This window comes from Coturnix japonica, unplaced genomic scaffold (genome assembly GCF_001577835.2).
Source record: "Coturnix japonica isolate 7356 unplaced genomic scaffold, Coturnix japonica 2.1 chrUnrandom594, whole genome shotgun sequence".
In the NCBI taxonomy this organism is placed as follows: domain Eukaryota; kingdom Metazoa; phylum Chordata; class Aves; order Galliformes; family Phasianidae; genus Coturnix; species Coturnix japonica.
In genome coordinates this window covers 13741-23301 of record NW_015439967.1, presented here as the reverse complement: position 1 = coordinate 23301, position 9561 = coordinate 13741, and the positions used below count along the sequence as shown (strand labels likewise).

At 53.8% G+C, this 9561-nt stretch overlaps 1 pseudogene; it reads left to right on the top strand.

Moving 5' to 3' along the window:
• Positions 1-7139, top strand: part of LOC107307429 — an 8787-nt pseudogene extending 1648 nt beyond the window's left edge.
• Positions 7140-9561: the final 2422 nt, after the last annotated feature.

Sequence of the window (9561 nt, the reverse complement as noted above, 5' to 3'; positions counted from 1 at the left end):
GCAGGCATGGATGGGGCTGGGGGCTGGAAGTGTGGGTGAGGGAGGGGGTTGGATGGAGGGGGGGGGGCTGAGGTGTTAAGGGGGGCAGCATGGAGGGGGTTTGGTTTGGGGGAGGTGTATGTGGGGCACATGGGGTTATCTCACCCCCTTTATCCCCCCCATACCTACCCCAATACCCCCCCAACCCCCCCCCATATCCCACTCCCTTCCCCCCCCCATTTGCTTCCCAACCCCCCCCCCCATATCGCACCCTCTTACCCCCCAACCCCCCCCCCATTCACACCCCCATTATCCCTCCCAACCCCCCCCATACCTACCCCCTTACCCCCCCTGGACCCCCATCCCCCCATACCTACCCCCTTAACCCCCATTTTGCCCCCCAACCCCCCCCCCCCCCATACCTCTCCCACTCCCCCCAATACCCCACTATGTCCCCCCCCCCCCCATTTAAAGTGCCCCCCCCCCCAGTCGAATAAAGCGCCTGGACGAATGGGTGACCCCGGATCGGGTTGGACCTTCAGAGGGTCCAGGGACCCCGAAAAGAAGCGAAGACCCCAACAAAGAACGGGCTTGCCAGGATCCAGGCCTGGACTCACCTGAAAGGGACCGGTAAGGGGATTGGGGGCAAAAAGGGGGGGCAAAAGTGTGGGGTGATTATGGGGGATAGGAGAGGGGGTTATGGGGGGGATAGGGGGTGCTATGGGGCAGCTATAGGGGGATAATGTGGGGATAAGGGGTGGTTATAGGGTTAGGGGGTGCTATGGGGCAGCTATAGGGGGATAATGTGGGGATAAGGGGGGGTTATAGGGTTAGGGGGTGCTATGGGGCAGCTTATAGGGGATAACATGATAAGGGGGGGGGTGGGTATGGGGGGGTAGGAGAGGGGAGGGGTTTTAGGGGGCTTATGGGGGGGGTAGGGGTGCTATGGGGCAGCTATAGGGGATAATGTGGGATAAGGGGTGTTAGTAGGGTTAGGGGGTGCTATGGGGCAGGCTATAGGGGGATAATGTGGGGATAAGGGTGGTTATAGGGTTAGGGGGTGCTATGGGGCAGCTATAGGGGGATAACATGGGATTAAGGGGGGGGTGGGATATGGGGGGTAGTGAGAGGGGGAGGGGTTATGGGGGCTTATGGGGGGGTAGGGGGTGCTATGGGGCAGCTATAGGGGGTTAATGTGGGATAAGGGGGGTTATAGGGTTAGGGGTGCTTATGGGCAAAGTATAGGGGGATAACATGGGGATAAGGGGGGGGTGGGGATATGGGGGGGGTAGGAGAGGGGGAGGGGTTATGGGGGGGCTTATGAGGGGGGTAGGGGGTGCTATGGGGCAGCTATAGGGGGATAATGTGGGGATAAGGGGTGGTTATAGGGATATGGGGTGGTTATAGGGATATGGGGTGCTATGGGGCAGCTCTAGGGGACACTTTGGGGTCAGGGGCCAGCCCTAAATAGGAGAAGATAGGGATCCCATAGGGGACGACCCCAAAGAGGGGACACTATGGGGACCCTATGGGGGCAAGGGGATCCTATGGGGACACTATGGGTACACTATGGGGACCCTATGGGGACAAGGGGATCCTATGGGGACACTATGGGGACCCTATGGGGACGCTATGGGGACAAGGGCCAGCCCCGAGATGGGGCCCAGCCCCATAGCTCCTATGGGGACAGGGACAGCTGAGCTGCGGCTCCAGCCCCATTGGGGACCCCCAGCCCCATTGGGGACCCCCAGACCCATATAAAGGGACGACCCCAAAGCTCAGCCCCTCCCCAATGGAACCATTGGGGACGACCCCAAAAGCCCCATTCACCCCATTGATGGGGGGGGACACAGCGGGACCCACTGGGGACAATGGCACTAAGGGGTTGGCGGCCACATTGGCCCCATTGATCCCATTGATCCCATTGATCCCATTGATCCCATTGATTCCATTGATCCTATTGATTCCATTGACCCCGTTGATCACATTGACTCCATTGATCCCATTGACGTGATTGACCCCATTGATCCCATTGATCCCATTGATCCCATTGACCCCATTGATCCCACTGACCCCATTGACCCCATTAATCCCATTGATTGCATTGACTTTATTGATCCCATTGATCCAATCGGTCGCATTGACCCCATTGACCCCATTGACCCCATTGATCCCATTGGTCCCATTGACCCCATTGACCCCATTAACCCCATTGACCCCATTGATCCCATTGACCCCTCTGACCCAGTTGATCGCAATGACCCCATTGATCCCATTAACCCCATTAACCCCATTGACCCCATTGGTCCCATTGATCCCATTGACCCCATTGACCCCATTGAACCAATTGAACCCATTGACCCCATTGATCCCATTGGTCCCATTGACCCCACTGACCCAATTGATTGCAATGACCCCATTGATCCCATTGACCCCATTGACCCCATTGGTCCCATTGACCCCATTAACCCCATTGACCCCATTGGTCCCATTGACCCCATTGACCCAATTGGTCCCATTGACCCCATTGACCCCATTGACCCCATTAACCCCACTGACCCCATTGACCCCATTGACGCCATTGATCCCATTGACCCCATTGACCCCATTGGTCCCATTGATCCCATTGACCCCATTAACCCCATTGACCCCATTGGTCCCATTGGTCCCATTGACCCAATTGATCCCATTGACCCCATTGGTCCCATTGATCCCATTGACCCCATTAACCCCATTGACCCCATTGGTCCCATTGACCCCATTGACCCTATTGACCCCATTGACCCCATTGGTCCCATTGATCCCATTGGTCCCATTGACCCCATTGACCCCATTAACCCCATTGACCCCATTGATCCCATTGACCCCATTGGTCCCATTGACCCCATTGACCCTATTGACCCCATTGACCCCATTGGTCCCATTAACCCCACTGCCCCCATTCCCCCCCTCCCATCCCCCCACCCCTAAATGCCTCCTCTTCCTCCCGGAGCAGAGGAAGAGTCTGGAGCTGGCGTTGGCCAATGGGAAGAGCCTCCCGGGGTCATCGGGGCCACCGGGGTCATCGGGGTCTTTGGGGTCGGGGCCGCTGCCCCTCACCCTCCGCTTCCATCTGCCCCAGGAGAGCGCAGCCGAGCCCCCCCCGGCCCCACAGCGACCCACGGTAACCCCGGCGTCCCCTATGGGTCCCTCATTGTCCCCTATGGGTCCCCAATGGGTCCTCAATGGGTCACTGTCCCCAGTGGGTCACTGTCCCCTATGGGTCCCTCATTGTCCCCTATGGGTCCCCATTATTGTCCCCTATAGTGTCCCCATTATTGTCCCCTATAGGTCCCCAATGGGTCCTCAATGGGTCACTGTCCCCTATGGGTCCTCAATGGGTCACTGTCCCCTATGGGTCCCCATTATTGTCCCCTATAGTGTCCCTATTATTGTCCCCTATGGCGTCCCCATTATTGTCCCTCTATGGGTCCCCATTATTGTCCCCCTATGGGTCCCTCTCATTGTCCCCTATGGGTCCCTATTATTGTCCCCAATGGGTCCCCAATGGGTCCTCAATGGGTCACTGTCCCCTATGGGTCCCCAATGGGTCCTCAATGGGTCACTGTCCCCTATGGGTCCCTCTCATTGTCCCCTATGGGTCCCATTATTGTCCCCTATGGGTCCCCATTACTGTCCCCTATAGTGTCCCTATTATTGTCCCCAGTGGGTCCTCTATGGGTCCCACTATTGTCCCCTATATTGTCCCCATTATTGTCCCCTATGGGTCCCCATTATAGTTCCCTATGGTGTCCCTATTATTGTCCCCTATGGGTCCCTCTCATTGTCCCCTATGGGTCCCATTATTGTTCCCTATGGGTCCCCATTACTGACCCCTATGGGTCCCCATTATTGTCCCATATAGGTCCCCTATGGGTCCTCAATGGGTCACTGTCCCCAGTGGGTCACTGTCCCCTATGGGTCCCTCTCATTGTCCCCTATGGGTCCCCATTATTGTCCCCTATTGGTCCTCAGTGGGTCACTGTCCCCTATGGGTCCCTATTATTGTCCCCTATGGGTCCCCATTATTGTCCCCTATGGGTCCCCATTGTTGTCCCCTATAGCGTCCCCATTATTGTCCCCTATGGGTCCCCATTATTGTCCCCTATAGTGTCCCCATTATTGTCCCCTATGGGTCCCCAATGGGTCACTGTCCCCTATGGGTCCTCAATGGGTCCCTATTGTCCCCAATGGGTCCCCAATGGGTCACTGTCCCCTATGGGTCCCCTATGGGTCCCCATCATTGTCCCCTATGGGTCCCCAATGGGTCACTGTCCCCTATGGGTTATATTGGGATGAACTGGGTTCTACTGGGTTCTACTGGGTTATACTGGTCTGTACTGGGCTGAACTGGTCTATACTGGGTTATATTGGTCTGTACTGGTCTATACTGGTCTGAACTGGTCTGAACTGGTCTGAACTGGGTTATACTGGGTTATACTGGTCTATACTGGTCTATACTAGTCTGTACTGGTCTATAATGGTCTGAACTAGTCTGTACTGGTCTATACTGGGTTATACTGGTCTGTACTGGTCTGTACTGGTCTGAACCGGTCCGTTGTCCCCCAGAAGCGTAAGGTGGAGGTGGTCTCACCCGCCACCCCCGTCCCCGCAGCCACCGACACCTCACAGGCCTCTGTGTTCCCACAGGTGACAATGGGGGGGAATGGGGTGGAATGGGGTAATGGGTTATATGGGGGCCTTAGGGGTCTATGGGGAGGGGTCCTTATGGGGGGGTCCTTGTTTCCTTAGGGGTATATGGGGGTCTTTAGGGGTAATGGGTCCTTAGGGTCTATGGGTCTCCTGGGGTTATTGGGGGTCTTAGGGGGTCTGATGGGGGGTCTTTAGGGGTATATGGGGGGGAGGTCTTTGGGGTACATTGGGGGGGTCCTTGGGGTATATGGGGGGGTCCTTAGGGGGTATATGGGGGGGGTGGGTCCTTTGTGCTAGGCGTCTATTGGGGGGGGGTCCTTAGGAGTTATATGGGGGGGTCTTGCGGGTTATATGGGGGGGTCCTTATGGGGGGGGTCCTTGTTGGTCCTTAGGGGTCATATGGGGGGTTCCTTGGGGTTAACATGGGGGGTCCTTAGGGATTGTATGGGGGGGTTTCCTTATTGGGGGGGGTCTTGTTTGGTCCTCAGGGGTCTATTGGAGGGGTCCTTATGGGGTATATGGGGGGGGTCCTTGTTGTCCTCAGGGTCTATGGGGGGCGGTCCTTAGGTTAATGGGTCATTAGGCCAGCGGGGCGGTACTTGGGGGGTCCTTTATGGGGGGGGTCCTTTTTTGGTCTTAGGGTATTATGGGGGGGTCCTTGAGGGTATATGGGGGGTCCTTGGGTTATATGGGGGTTCCTTGTGGTCCTTTAGGGTATATGGGGTCCTTAGAAGTTATTAATGGGGTCCTTAGGGGTTTAATGGGGAGGTCCTTGTTGCATGACCCCCCCCATTTCCCCATTGCAGAAACGGTCAGCTCGTCGGCGCTGTGGCCGCGCAGCCGGGCAGGAAAGGAAATCAGCCTGTCTGGAACGGATGAGTTTGATTATGGGGGTTAAAATGTGACTATAACCCCTATAACCCCCCATTTAACCCCCTTTTGTAACCCCATTTACCCCCCTGCAATATAGGACTCCAGAGGACTAATCAGACAGAAGCCCCCTTCCCCCTTCTAACTCCTCTAACCCCCCCAAAGCTCCGCCTGTAGTATCCCCCCTAACCCACCATCTACCCCCATTATAGGATGCTTCCCAAGGATCTTCCCTCAGACGGGAGCCCCCTCCCCTTTAACCCCTCTAAAACCCCCTTTTAACCACAGCTCTTAACAGCGCCCCTAGACCCCGTCCTCACCCCCTATAACCCATAACCCCCCATTTTACCCCCTAACCCCATTTCCCCCCATATTAGGACTCCCAGGGGACTCCATCAGATGGAGCCCCCTTCCCCTTTAACCCCTCTAAATCCCCCTCTCTCCCTTTCTAAAGCCCCTTTAAACCCCCCTAAAGCTCTTTTACCCCTCTAAACCCCCCTATAACCCCTGTAACCCCCCCTAAAGCCCCTTTAAACCCTCTAAATCCCCCTATTAACCCCCCTAAGCCCCTTTAACCCCTCTAAATCCCCCTTTAACCCCTCTCTAAAATCCCGCCTTTAACCCTTCTAAAGCCCCCTAAATCCCCTTTAACCCCTCTAAACCCCCCTATAGGCCCCCCCTAAGCCCTTTTAACCCTCTAAACCCCCCTTTAATCTCTACAAAGCCCCCTAAACCCCTCTCCCTCACCCCCAAATAACCCCCTTTAACCCTCAAATCCCCCTTTAACCCTTCTTTAAAGCCCCCCTAAGCCCCTTTACCCCTCTAAACCCCCCTTTAACCCCTTCTAAAGCCCCCTTTAACCTCCTATAACCCCCCCTAAAGCCCCCTTTAACCCCTCTAAAGCCCCCCAAAGCCCCTATATCCCCCCTACCCCATCTACCCCCACTATAGGACTCCCAGGACTCCTTCAGACGAAGCCCCCTCCCCATTTAACCCTCTAAATCCCCCTTTAACCCTTCTAAAGCCCCTTAAAGCCCTTTAACCCCCCTATAACCCCTATAACCCCACATTTAACCCCCTTTAACCCCCATTTTCCCCCATTATAGGACTCCCAGGACTCCTCAGATGGAGCCCCCTCCCCCTTTAACCCCTCTAAACCCCCCCAAAGCCCCCCCTCACCCCCTATAACCCCCCTTTAACCCCTCTAACGCCCCCTATAACCCCTCTAAACCCCCCTATAGCCCCCCTAAACCCCCCTATAACCCCTCTAAACCCCCCTATGTCCCCCACTATAGGACTCCCAGGACTCGTCGGACGGAGCCCCCTCTGCCCCCCGTATGACGGGCAGCCTGGTGTCGGACCGGAGCCACGACGACATCGTGACGCGGATGAAGAACATCGAGTGCATCGAGCTGGGCCGCCATCGCCTCAAGCCCTGGTACTTCTCCCCGTACCCGCAGGAGCTGACGGCGCTGCCCGTCCTCTACCTCTGTGAGTTCTGCCTCAAGTACGGACACAGCCTGCGCTGCCTGCAGAGGCACCTGGTGAGGGGATATATAGGACATATATGGGGTCTATGGGGTGTATATGGGGCGTAGATGGGGTGTATATGGGGCATATGGGGTGTATATGGGGCATATATGAGGTATATATGGGGTCCTTGGGGTATATGTGGGGTCTATGGGGTGTATATGGGGCATATGGGGTGTATATGGGGCATAGATGGGGTCCATGGGGTGTATATGGGGCATATGGGGTGTATATGGGGTCTATGGGGTGTATATGGGGTCCTTGGGGTATATATGGGGTATATATGGGGTCCTTGGGGTATATATGGGTTTTTTGGGGTATATATGGGGTATATATGGGGCATATATGGGGTCCTTGGGGTATATATGGGGTCTTTGGGGTATATATAGGGCATATATGGGGTCTTTGGGGCATATATGGGGCAAATATGGGGTCTTTGGGGGTATATATGGGGCATATATGGGGCATATATGGGGTCCTTGGGGCATATAAGGGGCATATATGAGGCAAATATGGAATNTTTGGGGTCCCTAAGGGTGTTTATTGTGTCCCTAAGTGGGTTTTTGGTGTCCTTAAAGGGGTTTTGGGGTCTTTAAAGGGGATTTTGGGGTCCCTAAAGGTGCTTTTGGTGTCCTTAAAGGGGTTTTGGGGTCTTTAAAGGGGATTTTGGGTTCCCTAAGGGTGTTTTTGGGATCCCTCAGGGTTTTTATTGTGTCCCTAAGGAGGTTTTGGGGTCTCTAAGGGTGTTTATGGTGTCCCTAAAGGGGTGTTTGGTGTCCTTAAAGGGGTTTTTGGTGTCCTTAAATGGGTTTTGGGGTCTTTAAAGGGGATTTTGGGGTCCCTAAAGGTGTTTATTGTGTCCCTAAGGAGGTTTTGAGGTCCCTAAGGGGGTTTTTGGTGTTCATAAGGAGGTTTTGGGGTCTTTAAAGGGGTTTTTTGGGGTCCCTATATGGGATTTTGGGGTCCCTAAGGGTGTTTATTGTGTCCCTAAGGAAGTTTTGGGGTCCCTAAGGGGGTTTTTGGTGTTCTTAAGGAGGTTTTGGGGTCTTTAGAGGGGGTTTTGGGGTTTTAAGAGGGATTTTGGGGTCCCTAATAGTGTTTCTGGGGTCTTTAAAGGGGTTTTTGGTGTTCCTAAGGGTGTTTTTGGGGTCTTTAAAGGGGATTTGGGGGACCCTAAGGGTGTTTATTGTGTCCATAAGGGGGTTTTTGGTGTTCTTAAGTAGGTATGGGGGTCTTTAAAGGGGATTTTGGGGTCTTTTAAGGGGGATTTTGGGGTCCCTAAGGATGTTCATTGTGTCCCTAAGGGGGGTTTTTGGTGTCCTTAAAGGTGTTTTGGGGTCTTTAAAGGGGTTTATTGTGTCCTTAAAGGGGGTATTGGGGTATTTAAAGAGTGTTTTTGGGGTATTTAAAGGGTATTTTTGGGGTATTTATAGGGTTCCATAGCACCTGGAACACAGTGAGCAGCGCCTGGGGGAAGGTGTCGAAGGTGCTTCGCTTTAAAGGGGATTTTGGGGCCCCTAAGGGTGTTCATTGTGTCCCTAAGGAGGTTTTGGGGTCCCCAAGGGGGTTTTTGGTGTTCATAAGGAGGTTTTGGGTTCCCTAAGGGTGTTTCTGGGGTCTTTAAAGGGGTTTTTGGTGTCCTTAAAGGGGTTTGGGGGTCTTTAAAGGGGATTTTGGGTTCCTAAGGGTATTTCTGGGGTATTTAAAGGGTATTTTTGGGGTATTTAAAGGGTGTTTTTGGGGTATTTATCGGGTTTTAAAGCACCTGGAACACGGTGAGCAGCGCCTGGGGGAAGGTGTTGAAGGTGCTTCGCTTTAAAGGGTATTTTGGGTTCCCTAAGGTTGTTTCTGGGGTCTTTAAAGGGGATTTTTGTGTCCTTAAAGGGGTTTTGGGGTCTTTAAAGGGGATTTTGGGGTCCCTAAATGGGATTTTGGGTTCCCCAAGGATGTTTATTGTGTCTCTAAGGGGGTTTTTGGTGTTCTTAAGTAGGTTTTGGGGTCTTTAAAGGGGATTTTGGGGTATTTATAGGGTTTCAGAGCACCTGGAACACGGTGAGCAGCGCCTGGGGGAAGGTGTCGAAGGTGCTTCGCTTTAAAGGGTGTTTCTGGGGTCTTTAAAGGGGGTTTTGGGGTCCCAAAGGGTGTTTATTGTGTCCCTAAGGGGGTTTTGGTGTCCCTAACAGTGTTTTTGGGGTCTTTAAAGGGGATTTGGGGGACCCTAAGGGTGTTTCTGGGGTCTTTAAAGGGGATTTTGGGGTCCTAAGGGTATTTCTGGGGTATTTAAAGGGTATTTTTGGGGTTATTTATAGGGTGTTTTTGGGGTATTTATAGGGTATTTTTGGGGTATTTATAGGGTTTCATAGCACCTGGAACACAGTGAGCAGCGCCTGGGGGAAGGTGTCCAAGGTGCTTCGCTTTAAAGGGGATTTTGGGGTCTTTAAAGGGGTTTTTGGTGTCCCTAAGGAGGTTTTGGGGTCCCTAAGGGGGTTT